The following is a 21,683-nucleotide window of genomic DNA, read 5'->3' as shown; positions in this document are numbered from 1 at the left end:
TGTATATATACCACATTTTCTTGATCCATTCATCTACTGAGGGGAATCTAGGTTGGTTCCAGATCTTAGCTATGGTAAATAATGCTGCAATAAACATAGTTGTGTTGGTCGCTTTAGTGTGGTCTTGTTTGTAAACATTTGGGTAAATGCCCCAAAGTGGGATTAATGGGCCATAGGGGAGCTCTATGTGGAGTCTTTTGAGGAACCTCCATACTACTTTTCAAAGTGGCTGAACAAGTTTACACTCCCACCCACAATGAAGTAATGTTCCCTTCTGTACACATCCCCTCCAGGATCTGTTGTTATTAGAATTCTTGATTTTTGCCATTCTAACTGGGGTGAGGTGGTATCTTAATGTTGTTTTGATTTGCATTTCTTTTAGGGCTAGGGAGGCTGAGCATTTCTTCGTGTGTCTATTTGCCATCCTTCTTTCTTCTTCAGAGAAGTTTCTCTTTAAGTCTTTAGCCCACTTATTTATTGGGCAGTTGTTTCTTTGAAGATTTGTTGTTTGGGGAATTAATATTTTTAGTTCCAAGTATATTTTAGATATGAGACCCTTGTCTGTTGTATGGCTAGTGAAGATCTTCTCCCAATCCGTGGGCTTTCTATTGAACTTGCTAGCTATGTCCTTTGCCATGCAGAATCTCTGCAACTTCATGTAATCCCATTTGTCCAACCTTTCTTTGATTTGTTTTGTTTCCGGGTCTCTATTATGAAAATTTTGGCCTGTGCCTAGGAGACCTAGGGTTTCTCCTATTCCATCCTGTAATGTTTTCAGAGTGTCTTCTTTGACTCTGAGGTCTTTGATCCATTTGGAGTTGATTTCTGTCTTGTTTTTACATGCATACGCTTTCTATGATTTATTTGTTCTACAAGGAATTCTACTTTCCAATCTTTGTGTGACCAATTTTAGTTCTCTCTGATCAGTCTTTCTGACTCTCTCTCTCTCTGGAGTCTCATTTCAGTCTGCCTCATCAAAAATATGTTAGTTATCAGCTAAATGACTCTCACCTTCTGTTTTTTGCCTGCCTTCATGTAGGCTGTTATAGCAGCCCTCACTGGCTGTGCTAACTGGAGGTTTTTTTGTTTGGTTGATTTGTGTGTGTGTGTGTGTGTGTGTGTGTGTGTGTGTGTGTGTGTGTGTGTGTGTGTGTGTGTTGTTTTAAAGGTCTAGGATTACTATTCAACGTAGTAGCTTCTCTGGGCCCCAGTCATCCCTTGGCCTAACTAACTAAATTCCTATTTTAATTCTCTCAAAATGAAGCAATCTGGCCTCCTTGCAAAGACATCAATAATCCTCTGTAGTAATCCACTTACAGAAATGGTCTATCAGATGGTTTTTCAAGGCTTATTGTAAAAAAATGTTCATTTCCAAGTCACTACCATAAAGCAGATCACATCCCTGAGAGCAGACTTTTGGAAGGAAGTTTGCCCTTCCTTCTTTCTCTTATGATAGATCAAACCATAATATTCTGCAGTTGTGGCCAGCCTGGAGCATATTTTCACAAGCATATTCTGTAGTGTAAAAGAGGACCAACTATCAAAACAAAGGTGAAAATACTTGTCTACTTCAGACTGATTTATCTTGCTTATATTTGTTGTTATTCTCATTACTTCAAACACATGGATAAATTATATTGGAATTAGACAAGTGGCAAAGTATTAATGGAATAAATATACAGTTTACTTTCATATATCCAATATAATACATTTAACCCATTATGGAAAATTAAATCCAATTATAGAAACAATGTCAGGAATATAAAATAAGCCTCAATACATATAATCTGGCACTCATACACCATCATCTACTCATAAATTCAGTCTGTCTATAAATATTTATTTTGTACAAAATAATAAAAATTTATTTAATGAATATGACTTTTAAGTATCATCTGAAATATTCTTCATGTATATAATTATATATATTTATATAGATACCATCTAGACAGGAATTTAACATGTATGTAAAAATAAAATTTCCACAATTTAAGCTAGTTGAGAGGAGTCATACCCTCGTGTATTGTGTGGTGTGAATTTTTCCACAATGCTGAACCCTTCTACCTAATACCAAGAGTTATTATGTGCAATAAATTATTATGAGAAATAATTTATTATTTGATGTTAAATGAGTGCTAGGTGTAGAATACACTTTGAATTATTACATTAATTCACAGAAATGAAACAATAATGATATATTATTTGTTTAAATTCTAAAGCTTCTCAAATTTACAATTCATGAAATATATTATTAAAGTTAGTTTCACATTATTCTTTTGTTAAAATTTTATATTAAACATTCAATATTAAGAAATCAATAGTAAGTAACTTACTATTAATATGATATACTATTAAACTGTGATTTGAATTATAGTTCTAACTAATTGTGATGTAAACAACATTTAATAGAATTATGGGTAATATTTTTTAAACTTACCAGTTTGTTATTTGTTTCCTAATTGTGTCATTTGTTATTCTTGGTCCAAGTCATCTCTTCACCTTGCTTAGTATTCTATTTTATCTCTATGGGTTTGCTGATTTTGCATTCTGTTTTCCTTTTTAGTGACTGACATGAGGCTGAAAATCTGTATGCTAGTTTATTACTTGCTATGTTAATATAAAATTACTGCTCTCCAAACTGTTCTACTCTACTCTACTACATACAGTATTTCCCTCTCCCATCTCCTGTATTGCTGCTTTCATATATTTTATTTTATTTATATTTATATTTTATTGTCAAGGTAATGTACAGTGGGGCTTTAGCTATAAAAGTAAGTTAATGAACTCATTTCTTTTCAAACTTGTTATCCCTTCTCCAATTTTTCTCCCTCTTCACTCCCAACACCCCCAAGATTATTTCTAACATATTGTCTTGTGAATACCACTGTTGCATAGGTTCTCCCTCTGTCCTTTGTCTCACCATTTTGTTTTTTCCCTTACCATTCCATAGTTCATATCAACATATTTACAATACCCAGGGTATCAAAATCAAAATACAGTGACTACAGGGGATAATGCATAGGTGGGAAAACACAAAGGATAAAAAGAATTCACCTAGAACATTAAGAACACCAACAAAGAACATGTCTTGTAGTTCATTTCACATGGAATCACCTTATATGCTGATATGTACTTACTTATTGAGCTATTCTGCTCATCTACAAAGATTATACTTGATGTACACAATAATGCTCCCCTATTACCCAGTAATCCCACTTCTGGGCATTTAACTAGGAGACCCAAAACAAGGCCACACTAAAGCTACCAGAACAATTATCTTTATCACAGTAGTATTCACCAGAGATAAGATAAGGAATCAACCCAGATGGCCCTCCGTAGATGAATGGATCAAGAAAATGGGACACACACACAGATACACACACATGGAATACTATGTTTATATTAGAAAGAAAGATATCACTTCATTTGTAAGGAAATGGAAGATCTTGGAAAAAATCATATTAAGTGAAGTAAGCCAGACTTAAAGAAACATAGGTCCTATGGTTTCCTTTATTTGTAATAATTAGTTTACATCAAGGATAATCTCATGCATTTTAATTTGACATTTTGTTCTATGTTGAGCATGCATCATTATTGCTTTATTGTTTGTTATAATTTCTGCAAACAAGCAGGTATTTAAAGAATTACATTCATCCAAACCATTACTGAAGGAAAAACAACTAAAAAAGCAATCCCTACTAGGAAGAACAACTCCTACTTACTTAGCTTCATTCCTATGTAAAGCCAGTGTTGTCCCCTGTATCCTCATACGGTACATCACAACTCTATACCTGGTCATCCTGTATATCTACTATCTTCTACATTGTGACCTAAATGCCCAGCAATTCCACTTTGCTTTACTTTTTAAAAAGATTTCTCTCTTAATATTTGAGATTTTTAAGAGAGAGAGAGAGAGACAGAGAGAGAGAGAGAGAGAGAGAGAGAGAGAGTGTGTGTGTGTGTGTGTGTGTGTGTGTGTGTGTGTGTTTACAAAGAGCAGAGGACAACATTATTCTTCAATTAGAATACATCTTTCAGGTTATTGTAAGTTGTGGCTAATGCGAGAAGTCTTTTGCTATTTTAAGGATGAAACAGAAAAACATGATTGTGCATGTACCACAGTTGCTTTATTAGTGTATAGTTGAACACTGAACTTCTATTTATATCTTGGCTGTTGTGAATAATGTGAATGACAATGAACTACAGAATATTTACGAGTCACCCAGAGAGAAATAATCACATGATTGGTGGGTCAGATGATATTTCAACTTTGCATTTATTTTTCTTTTTTTTCTTTTTCTTTATTTTTTTTTTTTTTTTGTCGGTTGTGGAGCTTAAACTCTGGGACTGGGCGATGTCCCTCAGTTTCTCAGCTCAAGGCTAGTGCTCTACCACTTGAGCCACAGCATCACTTCTGGTTTTCTGAGTGTTTATTGGAGGTAAGATTTTCACAGACTTTCCTGCCGGGGCTGGCTTTGAACCACAATCATCAGACCACAGCCTCTTTGGAAAACTGCATACTATTTTCGACTATTTTCTACTAACCCCTATTTTGACCAAGAGTGTAGAAAATTTCCTTTTCTCCACACTCTCATCAACATTCTTAGCTTTTGTTCAAAAGGTAATAAAGGGCAGATTTTCACTCTCTGCAATACCCCCCAGTGTTGCTTTAGACTTAAATCCAACCTCCTAAAGACTTGGAATTACAAGTCTTTACCACCACACCTGGTTCCTTTGATTTTTTTTTCGATGAGTTATAATAGTTATGAAGTAGTATCATAGTAATTTTTTAATTTTTATTTTTTATTGTGAAAGTATGTACAGAGGGGTTACAATTATATGGGCAAGATAATGAGTACATTTATTTTCAAGCATTGTACCCTCCTCCTTTGTTTCCCCTTCCCATCCCATTACATCCTCCCCCCTCACCCCCCACCCAATCTTCCACATACACACCCACCAAAGTTGTAAAGTTCTTTTTCGACATAACGACTTGTACTTCTCATTGTGGCTTTGGGTCCACCTGTATCCCTATTTAAACGACTGGTTTTTCCCCTTCCCCTCCACAAATTATACTGACATCAAATACAGTGAAGCAGGGGTTATACTGTGGGAGAGGAGCATACAAAGCAACAAAGAAATAATCTTATAAATGTGTTAGGAACAATATCATGAAAGAAAAAAAACAGTTCAATACATATCTTAGGGTTCATTTCCCTAACATCACCTTATCTGACCTTTTCTGCTTGACTCAGACATATACTAGATATTGCAAATAAAGGAAACCAAGGGACCTATATTTCTTTGTGCCTGTCTTGCTTCACTAAATATAATTTTTTCCAAGCCTTTCCATTTCCTAACAAATGGGGCAATGTCATTCTTTCTGATGGAGGCATAGAATTACATTGTGTATATATACCACATTTTCTTGATCCATTCATCTACTGAGGGGAATCTGGATTGGTTCCCTATCTTAGCTGTAGTAAATAATGCTGCAATAAACATAGTTGTGCTGGTAGCTTTAGTGTGGTCTTGTTTGTAAACATTTGGGTAAATGCTCCAAAGTGGGATTAATGGGCCATAGGGGAGATCTATGTGGAGTCTTTTGAGGAACCTCCATACTACTTTCCAAAGTGGTTGAACAAGTTTACACTCCCACCCAAAATGAAGTAAGTTCCCTTCTGTCCACATCCCCTCCAGCATCTGTTGTTAATAGAGTTCTTTATTTTAGCAATTCTAACTGGTGTGAGGTGTTATATCAATGTTGTTTTGATTTGCATTTCTTTTATTGCTAGGGAGGTTGAGCTTTTCTTCATGTGTCTATTTGCCATTCTTCTTTCCTCTTCAGAGAAGTTTCTCTTTAAATATTTAGCCCACTTATATATCGGCCAATTGTTTCTTTGAGGATTTGTTGTTGGAGGATTTAATTTTTTTAATTCAACGTATATTTTAGATATGAGACCCTTGTCTGTTGTATTGCTAGTGAAGATCTTCTCCTAATTTGTGGGCTTTCTATTGATCTTGCTAGCTATGTCATTTGCCATGCAGAAACTCTGCAACTTCATGAAATCCCATTTGTCCAACCTTTATTTGATTTGTTGTGTTTCTGGGTCTCTATTAAAAGAAAATTTCGGCCTGCGCCAAGGAGACCCTACGGTTTCTCCTATTTCATCCTTTAAAGTTTTCAGAGTGTCTGCTTTGACTCTGAGGTCTTTGATCCATTTGGAGTTGATTCTGGTGTTGGGTGATGTATAAGGATCTTGGTTTAGTTTTCTCCAAATTGTTAACCAATTTTGCCAGCACCATTTACTGAAGAGGTTGTCTTTCTTCCATTCTACTTTTTTAGCTCCCTTATCAAAAATTAGATGGCTATAGGTCTGTAGGTTCATTTCTGGGTTTTCAATTCTATTCCATTGGTCCTGAAGTCTGTTCTTGTGCCAGTACCTAGCTGTTTTGATTATTATGGCTTTATAGCAGAGTTTGAATTTTGGTATTGATATTCCTCCAGCAGTGTTCTCTCTGTTGAGGATCATTTTTGCTATTTTTGATCTTTTATTGTTCCATATGAATTTTTGGATTGCCTCTTCTATTTCCTTGAGTAATGAGTTTTGAATTTTGATGGGTATCTCATTGAATTTGTAGATAACCTTGGGAAGTATTGCCATTTTCACGATGCTGATCATTCCAGTCCAGGAGCATGGGAGTTTTTGCCAATTTCTAAGTTCTGTTTTGATATCCTTTTTCAAGTTTTTAAAGTTTTCATCATAGAGGTCCTTCACTTCTTTGCTTAAGTTAATTCCTATGTATTTTATGTTTTGTGGGGCTATTACGAATGGAGTTGCTTTCCTACATTCAGCCACACTTTCCTCATTTTTGGCATTCAGAAAAGCCATTGATTTTTGAGGGTTAATTTTATACCCTGCTACTTTGCCAAATTTTGAATCAGCCTGAGTAATTTGGGAGTGGAGTCTATGGGATTCTTGAAATACAAGATCATGTCATTTGCAAAGAGGGAGTATTTTACTTCTTCTTAGGCTGTTTGGATCCCTTTTATGTTTGCATCTTATCTTGTTGCTGTAGCTAGGCATTCTAATACTAGGTTGAAGAGAAGTGGAGAGAGTGGACGTCCTTGTCTTGTATCTCAGTTAAGAGGAAATGGCTTTAGTTTTTCAATATTAAGTGTAATGCTGTATTAAGGAATTATTATTGTATTAAGGAATGTTCATGGATGCCTAATTTTTCCAAAATCTTCATCATAAAGGGGTGCTGGATCTTCTCAAATGCTTTTTCTGCATCGATTGAGATAACCATGTGGTTCTTAACTTTGCTCCTATTGATGTGATGAATTATGTTAATTGATTTGCGTATTTTGAAGCAGCTTTGCATCCCTGAAATGAATCCTGTTTGATGATGGTGTATGATTTTTTGGATGAACTGTTGAAGTGGATTGGCCAAAATTTTGTTGAGAAGTTTTACATCAATGTTCATCAAAGAAATGTGTCTGTAGTCCTCTTTCTTGATGAGTCCCTGCCTAGATTTGGGATGAGGGATATGATGGCTTCATAGAATGTGTTTGGTAGTTAACTTTCTCTTTCAATTTCATTGGAGAATTGGAGGAGTATTGGTGTGAGCTCTGCTTTGAAGGCCCGGTAGAATTCTGCTGTAAAACCATCTGGTCCTGGACTTTTCTTAGATGGGAGGTCTCTTATTGCTGTTTCTATTTCAATGCTGGTCTGGACCTTTAAGGATGGTTTCACTCATCTTGGTTAAATTTTGGCATGTCAATATTTGCTAGGAAAAGGTCCCCATTTCTGCCAAATTCTCAAACTTATTAGCATAAATTTTTGAGAAGTATTCCCTTTTAATTTTCTTTTTTTTAATAATTTTTAAAAAGAGATTTCTTGTTTCTTCTTTATTTTTTATTTATTTTATTTATTTTATTTGTGAAAATACTACAGAGGGGTTACAATTACATGGGCAGGATAATGCACACATTTCTTACCAAACATTGCAGCCTCCTCATTTGTTTACACTTCACCTCCCTTCCCAGCCTCCCCCCTCCACCCCCACCGACATTGTAAAGCTCGTTTTTGACATGACAATTTGTACTTCTCATTGTTGCAACAGGTCCACCTGAATCCTTAAACGGCTTGTTTTTCCCCATCTCCTCCACAAGTTATACTGACATCAAATATATTGAAAATGGGCATTATACTGTGGGGGAGAGACATACAAAGCAACAAAGAAATAATATTATAAATGCGTTAGAAACACATGCATGAAAGAAAGAAAACCATTAAAATACCTATCTAAGGGTTCATTTTCCTAACATCACATTATCTGACTTTTTCCGCTTGACTCATACATATACTAGATATTGCAAATAAGGGAAACCATGGGACCTATGTTTCTTTGGGCCTTGCTTACTTCAATTAATATAATTTTTTCCAAGTTTTTCCATTTCCTAACAAATGGAGCAATGTCATTCTTTCTGATGGAGGCATAGAATTCCATTGTGTATATATATCACATTTTCTTGATCCATTCATCTACTGAAGGGCATCTGGGTTGGTTCCACATCTTAGCTATGGTAAATAATGCTGCAATAAACATAGTTGTGCTGGTCGTTTTAGTGTGGTCTTGTTTGTAAACATTTGGGTAAATGCCCAAAAGTGGGATTGCTGGGTCATAGGGGAGCTCTATGTGAAGTCTTTTGAGGAACCTCCATACTGCTTTCCAAAGTGGTTGAACAAGTTTACATTCCCACCAACAATGAAGTAAGGTTCCCTTTTGTCCACTTCCCCTCCAGCATCTGTTGTTAGAGTTCTTGATTTTTGCCATTCTAACTGGAGTGAGGTGGTATCTCAATGGTGCTTTGATTTGCATTTCTTTTATGGCTAGGGATGTTGAGCATTTCTTCATGTGTCTATTGGCCATCCTTCTTTCTTCTTCAGAGAAGTTTCTCTTTAAGTCTTTAGCCCACTTATTTATTGGGCAGTTGTTTCTTTGAGGATTTGTTGTTGGAGGATTTAATTTTTTGAGTTCCTAGTATATTTTAGATATGAGACCCTTGTCTGTTGTATGGCTAGTGAAGATCTTCTCCCAATCCGTGAGCTTTCTATTGATCTTGCTAGCTATGTCCTCTGCCATGCAGAAGCTCTGCAACTTTATGCAATCCCATTTGTCCAATCTTTCTTTGATTTGTTGTGTTTCCGGGTCTGTATTCAGAAAATTTCCGCCTGAGCCAAGGAGACCTAGGGTTTCTCCTATTCCATCCTGTAATGTTTTCAGAGTGTCTGCTTTGACTTCGAGGTCTTTGATCCATTTGGAGTTAATTCTTGTGCAGGGTGATATATAAGGATCTAGCTTTAGTTTTCTACATCTAGTTAACCAATTTTGCCAACACCATTTACTGAAGAGGCTGTCTTTCTTCCATTCTATTGTTTTAGCTCCCTTATCAAAAATTAGATGGCTATAGATCTGTGGGTTCATTTCTGGGTTTTCAATTCTATTCCATTGGTCCTGAGGTCTGTTCTTATGCCAATACCAGGCTGTTTTGATTACTATGGCTTCGTAGTAGAGTTTGAAATTTGGTATTGATATTCCTCCAGCAGTGTTCTTTCCATTGAGGAGCGTATTTGCTATTCCGGGTCTTTTGTTGTTCCATATGAATTTTTGGATTGCCTCTTCTATTTCCTTGAAGAATGAGGTTAGAATTTTGATAGGTATTGCGTTGAATTTGTAGATAGCCTTGGGAAGTATTGCCATTTTCACAATGTTAATCTTTCCAATCCAGGAGCATGGGTGGTTTTGCCATTTTTTAAGTTCTTTGTTGATTTCCTTTTTCAAGATTTTAAAGTTTTCATCATAGAGGTCCTTCACTTCTTTGGTTAAGTTAATTCCTAGGTATTTTATTTTTTGTGGGGCTATTACAAATGGAGTTGCTTTACTAATTTCAGCCACACTTTTCTCATTGTTAGCATACAGAAAAGCCATTGATTTTGGGGGGTTAATTTTATAACCTGCTACTTTGCCAAAGTTTTGAATCAGCTTGAGTAATTTGGGAGTGGAGTCTATGGGATTCTTTAAATACAAGATCATGTCATCTGCAAAGAGGGAGAGTTGTATTTCTTCTTTCCCTATTTGGATCCCCTTTATGTCTGCATCTTGTCTTATTGCTGTAGCTAGGCATTCTAATACTAGATTGAGGAGAAGTGGAGAGAATGGACATCCCTGTCTTGTTCCTGAGTTAAGAGGAAATGGTTTTATTTTTTCACCATTAAGTATAATGCTGGCTGTAGGTTTGTCATATATAGCCTTCATTGTATTGAGGAATGATCCATGGATGCCTAATTTTTCCAAAACTTTCATCATGAAGGGGTGCTGGATCTTGTCGAATGCTTTTTCTGCATCCATTGAGATAACCATGTGCATCAAAGTTCATCAAAGAAATGGGTCTATAGTTCTCTTTCTTTGATGAGTCCCTGCCTGGTTTTGGGATGAGGGTTATGATGGCTTCATAGAATGTGTTTGGTAGTGAGCTTTCTCTTTCAATTTTATTGACGAGTTGGAGGAGTATTGGTGTGAGCTCTGCTTTGAAGGCCTTGTAAAATTCCGCTGTAAAACCATCTGGTGAGAAACTTCTCTGAAGAAGAAAGAAGGATGGCCAATAGACACATGAAGAAATGTTCAACATCCCTAGCCATAAAAGAAATGCAAATCAAAACAACATTGAGATATCACCTCACTCCAGTTAGAACAGCAAAAATCAAGAACTCTAACAACAACAGATGCTGGAGGGGATGTGGACAGAAAGGAACCTTACTTCATTGTTGGTGGGAATGTAAACTTGTTCAACCACTTTGGAAAGCAGTATGGAGGTTCCTCAAAAGACTTCACATAGAGCTCCCCTATGACCCAGCAATCCCACTTTTGGGCATTTACCCTAATGTTTACAAACAAGACCACACTAAAGCTACCAGCACAACTATGTTTATTGCAGCATTATTTACCATAGCTAAGATCTGGAACCAACCCAGATGCCCCTCAGTAGATGAATGGATCAAGAAAATGTGGTATATATACACAATGGAATTCTATGCCTCCATCAGAAAGAATGACATTGCCCCATTTGTTAGGAAATGGAAAAACTTGGAAAAAATTATATTAAGTGAAGTAAGCCAGGCCCAAAGAAACGTAGGTCCCATGGTTTCCCTTATTTGTAATATCTAGTATATGTATGAGTCAAGCGGAAAAGGTCAGATAATGTGATGTCAGGAAAATGAACCCTTAGATGTGTATTTTAATGTTTTTTCTTTCATGCATGTGTTTCTAACACATTTATAAGATTGTCTCTTTGTTGCTTTGTATGTCCCTCCCCCACAGTATAACCCCTGCTTTCACTATATTTGATGTCAGTATAACTTGTGGAGGAGATGGGGAAAAACCAGTTGTTTAAGGATACAGGTGGACCTGTTGCAACAATGAGAAGTACAAGTTGTCATGTCCAAAACGAGCTTTACAACGTTGGTGCTGGGGGGGGGGGGAGGGGGGGGAAGGGGGGAAGGATTGCGATTAGGGTGGGATGGGGGAGGCTGGGAAGGGATGTGAAGGGTAAACAAAGGAGGAGGCTGCAATGCTTGGTAAGAAATGTACGCATTATTCTGGCCATGTAACTGTAACTCCTCTGTACAGTATGTTCACAAATAAAATTAAATTAAATTAAAAAAAAAAAAAACCATCTGGTCCTGGACTTTTCTTAGCTGGGAGGTCTCTTCTTGCTGTTTCTATTTCAATGCCTGATATGGGCCTGTTAAGATGGTTTAACTCATCTTGGTTTAGTTTTGGCATGTCAATAGTTGCTAGGAAAAGGTCCATTTCTGTCAAGTTCTCAAACTTATTAGCATAAAGTTTTGAGAAGTATTCCCTTATGATGTTCTGAATCTTGGTTTTTCTGTGGTGATGTTTCCATTCTCATCTCTGAGTTTATTAATTTGGGTGTGTTCTCTTCTTATTCTGATAAGATTTGCTAAGGGTCTGTCAATTTTGTTAAGTTTTTCGAAGAACCAACTCTTTGTTTTGTTGATTCTTTCTATAGTTTTTTTGGATTCTAATTCATTTAATTCTGATTTAATTTTAATTATTTCTTTCTGCCTACTGGATTGGGGTTTATCTTGCTGCTCTTTTTCAAGGAGGTTTAGATGTGTCATTAAATTGTTTGTTTCAGATCTCTCCAATTTGTTGATGTAGGAGCTCAGAGCTATAAACTTGCCTCTGAGTACTGCCTTTGCTGTGTCCCAGAGGAGCTGGTAGTTTGTGTGTTCATTTGTTTTGAATAACATGAACATTTGAATTTCCTTTCTAATCTCTTCCATGACCCACTCATGATTCAGCAGTGTGTTGTTCAGCCTCCATGTGATACCGGAATTTCTTTGGTGGCTTTTGGTGTTGAGTTCTAATTTTATTCCCTTGTGGTCAGAGAGAATGTAAGGTATAACTTCAATGTTTCTGAATTTAGACAAGTTTGCTTTGTGGCCTAAAATGTGGTCTATTTTAGAAAACGTTCCATGTGTTGCTGAGAAAAACGTGTATTCTGATGCTGCTGGGTGAAATGTTCGGTAGATGTCTGTTAAGTCTAGTTGATCTATGCAGCTGTTTAGATCTGCGGTTTCTCTGTTGAGTTTTTGCTGAGTTAATCTATCTAGTGGGGTGAGTGGTGTGTTAAAATACTCAAAAATTAATGTCTTTGGATCTATATGGGATTTGAGGGAAAGTAGTGTTTCTTTGATAAATTTGGGTGCTCCATTGTTTGTCGAGTAGATATTCAGAATTGTAATATCCTCCTGAAAGAGAGATCCCTTAATTAGTATGTAGCGACCTTCTTTATCTCTTCTCACGAATTTTAATTTGAAGTCTATTTAATATGATATTAGGTTTCCAACTCCTGCCTGTTTATGGGGGCCGTTTGCTTGGTAGATTTTGTTCCAACCTTTAACATTGAAAATGTGTTTGTTTTTATGGGCAAGATGTGACTCCTGAAGGCAGCAGATAGAAGAGTCTTGTTTTTTTTTATCCAACTAGACAGTCTATGTCGCTTAATTGGAGAGTTCAGTCCTTTAACGTTAAGAGAAAGGACTGAGAGTTATTTGGGAGTTCCTGCCATGTTATCCACCTTCTTGGGGGCAGCGAAACTGGGTTCTTCCTATGGTTCTTTGTTTCTCATTTTGGGTGCAGTTTCTTGGCCTTTATTGTGGTCTTGTTGGTTTTCTATGTGTAGGACATCTTTAAGAATCTTTTGTAGGGCTGGTTTGGTGGAGATGTATTGTTTCAATTTTTCTTTGCTATGGAAGGTTTTTATTTGGCCTTCAGTTATGAAGGAGAGTTTAGCTGGGTACAGTATTCTTGGTTGATAGTTGTTTGTTTTTAGGGCATGGCATACATCATTCCAGGCTCTTTTTGCTTTGATTGTCTCTGCTGAGAAATCTGAGGTGATTCTAATTGGTTTCCCTTTATAGGTGATTAACCTTTTCTCCCTGACAGCTTTAAGGATCTTTTCCTTGGTCTGAGTTGATCCTATGTGGATTATAATGTGATGGTGGGATGTCAGATTCTGGTCTGGTCTATTTGGGGTTCTAAAAGCTTCTTGTATCTGAATAGGCCTATCTTTTTGTATGTTTGGGATGTTCTCTGCTAGGATCCTGTTAAACAAATTTCCTAGACCATTAACTTCTGTTTCTGGGTGCTCCTCTACACACATTATCCTTAGATTAGCCCTTCTGATGGTGTCTTCCAAGTGTTGGATAGATCTATCATATTTCTTGGACTTGTCTTGGATGGTTGTATGTTCTTTCTCTATAATTTCTAGGCTGTCTTCAATCCCCGAGATTCGATCTTCTGCATGGTCTAACCTGCTCTCAAGGCTTTCTACTTGGTTTTTCATTTCTTTTCCTTCTAATTGGTCAGCTTTGATGGCTTCAAATTCTTCATTGAAGCTTTGTTTTAGATCTTGTATGGACTTCTTTACTTCCTTAATTTGATGTTCAGTGTTTATTCTCAAATCACTTAGGTGATTGTTTATGGTTTCCTTGGTCTCCCTGACATCCTTCAGCTCTTCCTTAATGGATTCCATGAATGCCTTTAGTGATCTTTGTGTATTCTCATCCTGCTCTCTCAATTCCTTTATTACTCTTTGCTTAGCTTCCTCACTTTCATGCCATTCGTGAAGTTCTCTTTGAGTGTTCTCATGCTGCTCATGCAATTCCTGTATCAGTTTTAGAGTAGCTTCCTCACGCTCATGATATTCCGGTATTAACCTTTGGTTTTCCTCCTCTCTCTCCTTATCATGCTCATATAGATTCCTTTGTATGTTTTCAATCTTTTCCAGTATTGACCTTTCGTTTGCCTCCTCTCTCTCTCTATCACGCTCATGCAAAGTCCTTTTGTATGTTTTCCATCTTTTCATTTACCATGTTTGCCATTAGTGTTTGTAGAGCTATTTGGGAACTCTTCTCTGGATTATTCATTATCTGTCCTGTCCCATGATTGTCATGAGTGGGATTTGAGCTACCCGGACTTGCCATTTTTCTTGTGTTTTTTCAGCTTACTCTGCCCATTTGGGATGAAAGTAACACCAGTTTTGTGCTAGAAAACTATCTTAAGGCAAGCATCAACCACAATCAAAAGTCTGCAGATACAGTGAAGTTCAACAGATATACCTATTCAACATCAAACAACTATATAATAATGGGCTACAAACCGCAAAGTAGAATTTGGAAAACCAGAAATTATTAATTTTAGGGAGACATGTGGGTAAAAATAGGAAAAGAGAAATATGGGAAGGAACAGGGAGAGTTTACTTAACTAAGTCCTAATCGCAAAGTGGGAAAGAGGTTGGATAGGATAAAAGTAGAGAGAGAAAAAAAGAAGAAAGAGAAAGAGAAAAAAGAGACAAGAAAAAATAGAAAAGCAAAAATCAAAAAATAAAAAGTGTAATGATTAAAAATATGCAGATTGAAAATGAAATATTCAGAGAAGAACATGGGTATAATGAGAGAATGGGAGGGATATAAAGGAGACATGAAAACCTTAAAAATAAAAATACTTAAAATATTATATAGGTATAAAGAGGTAATACTGTTAGGAATTTAAGTCTAAGAGGCTTTGAACTGAGTAATAAATTTGTGGATTAAATATGTACACAATGGGGGATAAAGTCTAATAATCGACTATGGGTATATCTGAGGATGTGCAGAACAACAATTAAGTCACACAAAGAAGAGCAAAAGAGCAGAAAAGGTGAAAAAAATGAGCAAAAAAGAAAAAAAATCAGACATTCAGTAGAGCTAAACAAAAAACAAAAATATTTTTTGAAAAGAAAGAACAAAAAAGAAAGAAAAACGCACACACACATATACCCCTAAAATAAAAATTATAAGAGGAAGAGAAAAAAGTTACTAGTATAGAATTTTTTTTCAAAATGGTAAAAATTAAAAATTAAAAAAAAAAGTTTTAGAAGAAAAATGTTTTTATAAAAGGAACCAAAAAAAAAAAAAAAAAGAAGAAGAAGAAACAGAGAAAAAACAAGTTCTTTGATTTTTTGGGGAGTGGTGGGAAGATCTTTTATATCCCTTGTGTCCATAACCAGCCTCTTGTTGGAGTCTCTGGTCTGCTTGTGGTATTTGATTTTCCTGTGGCTTAGTTGGTTTCTTAAGCAGTTTGTTTGAACAGGCAGAAAAATGCTATGCTGTACAAAATATTTTGTGATCCTCTCCCCTGGCTAGTTCAATGGGAGGGAGATCTGCTTTGAGTATCACAAAAGAGGGAGATGGCTTTTTCCTCATGTTTGTAGATGCTCTGATGAGGCTAGGTTCTGGGTAGAGTTGAGGCCTTTCAGCAAACAGTAGCTTTTCCCTGAGGAGACTTTGTGAGAGACTCACAGAGCCCAGCCTCGAGCCACTCTCAGGGTTTATGTTTACTGAATTTCAATGGATTGTCCATGCTGCTAAAGAGAGGGGCAGCCTCTGGCTCTGATTACCCAGTGAAGAAACCCACTCCTGGGGCTGGCGGCCCGAGCTGGGTGACTTTTCCCTGGATGGGGCTGAGTTTGCCATGTTACTTTAGGATCTTCTGACCTGCTAAATGACTCTAGTTTTCTTCCAAGGCCTGTGTTTGAGCTAGGAGGTCAACCAAGCTTTGTCAGTATCAAACATGGAGATCTCCTGTAATGGCGGGAAGGGGTGGCCTTCCCTCCTCTGCTCCCTGAGAAGGAGTGAGGATGTTAGGCTTCTACTCACACCGCATTTTGGTTCCTGGGTCATCTCTGGTCTGTGAACTGCAGGATGAAGATGTCTGCTCCTTGTCGGTTCTTGTTGGTGTTCAGTAGAATACACTCGCGCGCCATGTCTGGCTCCTTTGTCCTGGACTCTCTATGTTGCAGGTATGGCGGCTATTGCCACCTCCACCACCACTGTAGCCCCCAGTGGCGGCGGCTAGCAAGTGCTCAGATCTGTCTCCTTGCCTGGATTTTCCCTTTCTGGCCTAACTCTCTGAACTGTGATGGTACACTTGGTGTGATTCTCTGGCTTACGTCTGTTCGCTGGAACTCTAAAACTCCTTTCTCTCTCTGGCCTGACTCTCTGTCCTGTGATGGCACACTTGGTGTGATTCTCTGGCTTAGGAATGTTCACTGGAACTCTAAAACTGCTTTCTATGCGAGAGCTTGTTTAGATTCCAGCTTCTCCTCCGCCATCTTCCCAGAAAGAAAGGTTGGACAAATGGGATTGTATGAAGTTGCAGAACTTCTGCATGGCAAAGGACATAGCTAGCAAGATCAACAGAAAGCATACAGATTAGGAGAAGATCTTCACTAGCCATACAACAGACAAGGGTCTCATATCTAAAATATACTTGGAACTCAAAAAATTAAATCCCCCAATAACAAATCCTCAAAGAAACAACTGCCCAATAAATAAGTGGGCTAAAGACTTGAAGAGAAACTTCTCTGAAGAAGAAAGAAGGATGGCCAATTGACACAGGAAGAAAAATGCTCAATCTCCCTAGCCATAAAAGAAATGCAAATCAAAACAACATTGAGATACCACCTCATCCCAGTTAGAATGGCTATAATCAAGAACTCTAACAACAACAGATGTAGGAGGGGATGTGGACAGAAGGGAACCTTACTGCATTGTTGGTGGGAGTGTAAACTTGTTCAACTACTTTGGAAAGCAGTATGAAGGTTCGTGAAAAGACTTCACATAGACCTCCCCTATGACCCAGCAATCCCACTTTTGGGCATTTACCCAAATGTTTAAAAACAAGACCACACTAAAGCGACCAGCACAACTATGTTTATTGCAGCATTATTTACCATAGCTAAGATATGGAACCAACCCAGATGCCCCTCAGTAGATGAATGGATCAAGAAAATGTGGTATATATACACAATGGAATTCTATGCCTCCATCAGATAGAACGACATTGCCCCATTTGTTAGGAAATGGAAAAACTTGGAAAAAATTATATTAAGTGAAGTAAGCCAGGCCCAATGAAACATAGGTCCCATGGCTTCCCTTATTTGCAATATCTAGTATATGTATGAGTCAAGCGGAAAAGCTCAGATAATGTGATGTTAGGAAAATGAACCCTTAGATAGGTATTTTAATGTTTTTTTATTTCATGCATTTGTTTCTAATGCATTTATAAGATTATTTCTTTGTTGCTTTGTATGTCCCTCCCCCACAGTATAACCCCTGCTTTCACTATATTTTATGTCAGTATAACTTGTGGAGGAGATGGGGAAAAACAAGTCGTTTAAGGATACAGGTGGACCTGTTGCAACAATGAGAAGTACAAGTTGTCATGTAGAAAATGAGCTTTACAACGTTGGTGTGTGGGGGAGGGGGGAGGATTGAGTGGGAGGGGAGGGGGGAGATTGGGAAGGGATGTGAAGGGTAAACAAAGGAGGAGGCTGCAATGCTTGATAAGAAATGTACGCATTATCCTGCCCATGTAATTGTAACCCCTCTGTACAGTATGTTCACAAAAAAAATTAAATTTGAAAAAAATAAAATAAAACTCTTTTCTCTGCAAGAGCTTGTTTAGCCTCCAGCTTCTCCTCCGCCATCTTCCCAGAACTCCTTATCATAGTAATTTTGAATTACATTTCTCTAATATTTCAGTTCACAAACCATTAAGCCAGCATAGAAGTTGTATGAAACACAACTTTGTTAGCCCACTGGCGATTTCCAGGGCTTTATGGAAAAGATGTCTATTCAGAACTTTTGTCCAATTTTAATCAAGTTTCTTGTTAATCTCATCTTTAATCTCTCCATACAAAATCAGTAATTAATTCAAGGTAGTAGATAGAAAAATATTAAGCCACTCCTAACATTTTTCAATTTTCAATAAAATGATATTGCTTAAATCATTTTCTGTTAATGCTTGAGACCATATAATTCAATTTAGTTAGACCTTTAACAAGGCTATGTGCATTTTATTTATTTTACGTTAATTGTTCTTTCCAAAGTCTATGTGTCTAATTTCCCTTGCTCTCTTTCAGTCTCATGTAGTTCAGATTTCAAACTGAAGAATAAATGGAAGGAAGCAAACAAAAAAAATACAGTTCCTCTCATCTGATGATGCCTCTACAAGAAGGAAGAAAGAGTTCCTACTTCTAAGGACCTATGCTAGGATATCAAAAAGAGAATTCATTCTTCTAGGTCTTCCTTAAAATGTAAACCGCAACATATCGCGAAGGTACTTTTATGTTTTATCAGTTTTTCACATTTTCATATGGACTTCACCTCAGTCTACAACATTCATTCATTATTCTTTCCCTGATACTTTTACACTACCAAGACGTAAGATATAAGATAACCAGTTTTATTTACAGAATAAGAAGTTATCACCCTGGTTTCCTTGGAAGCACAACATGGTCAATAGATAACATTACTTCTGGTTTCTCACTACATGTAATGGTTTTTGTAATGCTTATTGCATTCTATTTAGTATTTAAAAAAAACTGCTGGCTAAACTCAAAGCTCCTTCACAGAAGTTTAGGTTAAGTACTTCACAAGTTTTATTTCCCTTAATTCTTAAGATAATATTTGTTATAATGCTAATGTTATTACCATTTTAGTGTTGGGAAAATTGTAATTAAATGCCTTAAGTAGATGACCCAAAGACATACAGTGAGAAAGGAAATGAGGCAAAGTTTCCAAAAGCCTTTTAGCAGTACACAAAAGGTAGGTAAAATCTCTCCAGTCTCTTACATTCTCAATTCAATATTCATATTGTCCAAGAAATAATAGCATAGCAATTAATGTCCATGGTGATTGTTTTCTGTTACATTTTGTCTTCAACACAGACTGTGTTGGTGAGATTGGGTTATCATGTAGAGAGTTGAGCTTATAAATTGAGGAAACTTCCAGTTTCATTTTTAAAAAGTACTAAAACTTTTAAATATTATCATTAACTGACTTTTAAGAATCAAAAACCTAAAAAATTCATATACAATCACCCAAAATGCTTTCAAAGTAGGAGATGATAAAACAGGACCCTGTGAAGTAAATTTTCTTCTACTTTTGAAATTATTCTGAAAACCTTGTGCTGGATGGTCGCACCTGTAATCCTAACTCCTCCGGACATCTACTCAGGAGCCCGAGATCTGTGGATAACAGTTGTAACCCAATCAGGGCAAAATAAATTCATGAGATAATTTTTCAAAAATTTATTGAACTAGCATAGGGCCAAGAATGAAGATGTAGCTTATATAGTAGCTCACCAATCTAGAGAAGAAAGGCCCAGCAAGACCTTGAAGCCGCGATTTCAAATTCTGAGCATGCCAACAGAAATGCAATTTCCTGTACATGCATGCTACTTGCGCGCACGCGTGCACACACACACATACACACATACATCCATTCTAAATATCTTCATATCAGTGTTTTGCATTAATTTCTTTGTTAACGATATTATATAAGCAAAATAAAGGAAATAAACTCCTCCCTCTTAGAAAAGTTTTATACTTTTTATTGTAAAAATACTGTACACAGGTGTCATATTTACATGAGCTAGGTAATGAGAACAATTCCTAACAAGCACTGTTACCTCCTCCTTTATTTTTCCCCTACCATTCCTTCCCTCGCACCTCCACAAGTGCACACCCCTCCCCCCTTCCCCTGCCTAAATTGTAACGTTCATTTTTCAGCATAGTGTCTTGTGCATCTCATTGTTACAATGGGTCAACCTGTATCCCTATTTAGGCATTTTGTGTTTTTCCTTCCTCTCCCCAAATTAGAAGAGCATATATACAAGATATAGGCGCATCAACTTCAAATACAGTGAAAACAGTTGTTATAGCATGGGGAGGAACCTATAAAAAGACACAAAAAATCACATTGCACATTATAAGTACATTAGAAACAATAGCAAAAAAGAGAAAAATTCTTGTATCCCTATCTTGGGTTTCATTTCCCGGAACATTATGCTATCTGGTCATATGGACATACCTTTTGACCTTTTCTGCTTATACTATACATATATTAGTTATTGAAAATTAGGAAACCATGGGACCTGTGTTCTTTTGGATTTGGCTTACTTCACTTAATATTTTTTCCATATCTTTCCAATTTCTAACAAATTGGATGATGCCATTCTTTCTGATGGAAGCATAGAATTCCATTGTTTATATAAAACACATCCTCTTGATCCATTCTTCTGCTGAGGAGCATCGGGGTTGGTTCCATATCTTAGTTATCTTAAATAATGCTGCAATAAATGTAGTTGTGCTGGTGGTTTTAGTATGGTCTTGTTTGTGATCATTTGGGTAAATGCCCCAAAGTGGGATTTCTGGATCATAGGGGAGATCTATGTGGAGTCATTTGAGGAACCTCCATACTAATTTCCAAAATGGTTGAAAAAGTTTACACTCCCACGAAGAATGCAGTAAGGTTCCCTTCTGTCCACATCCCCTCCAGCATCTATTGTTGTAAAACTATGGAATGCTTCAGGAATTTGCCTGTCATCCTTGCGCAGGGGCCATGCTAATCTTCTCAGTATCATTACAATGTTAGTTTATGTGATGCTGAATTGAGCACAGAATATTTTTTATATATAAAGTGTAATTGATTTTCTTAAACTAGGCAATTCAACAAAAAGTAAGTTTAGAAGAATTGTGAAATTTTAGAACCATGTACTTCTTACATAAGCACACATTTAAGAATAATGTCAAGATGGACATGTCAAAAACAAAATAATTCCAGATATTTGCGGTTCAAGAGATGTGTAGGGGAAATAATTCAATTGTTCTATACAAGGCACATGTCATAATGAACACAGCAGCAAGTGTTAAGGGTTGTTAAAAATTTTAGTGTTTTATATCTATTTAATTTTAGGATTATATGCCAAAATTAGGACTGTTTGGCAGGTATAAAATTTTCTATAATGTATTTAAGATTTATGTTAGCAGACATATAGTACTAAGTATGTACATTTCAGAATTTATAGAAACTTTGTTAATGAGAAGTTGCAAAGTCTTTGTGTGAAGAAGCAGAATGAAGGGTTAAGACTACACAGTTCTTGTTAAAATTTAGGGATTCCTTACTTTATATTTTAGCGAGGAACAAGAGATGATATAAGCCATAAACAAATAATGAGATGAACCATAATAACCTTAGTGTGTA

At 36.6% G+C, this 21,683-nt stretch overlaps 1 non-coding gene across 1 annotated transcript; it reads right to left on the bottom strand.

Moving 5' to 3' along the window:
* Positions 1-20,991: 20,991 nt before the first annotated feature.
* On the bottom strand, positions 20,992-21,098 carry LOC122110733. The gene has a single exon (XR_006147906.1). It is a non-coding gene; the product is annotated as a U6 spliceosomal RNA (small nuclear RNA).
* Between the last annotated feature and the right edge of the window lie 585 nt (positions 21,099-21,683).

This window comes from Dipodomys spectabilis, unplaced genomic scaffold (assembly GCF_019054845.1).
Source record: "Dipodomys spectabilis isolate Male_0828 unplaced genomic scaffold, ASM1905484v1 ptg000080l, whole genome shotgun sequence".
NCBI lineage: Eukaryota > Metazoa > Chordata > Mammalia > Rodentia > Heteromyidae > Dipodomys > Dipodomys spectabilis.
The sequence above is the reverse complement of the archived record's forward strand: the minus strand, read 5'-3'. Positions and strand labels throughout refer to the sequence as shown.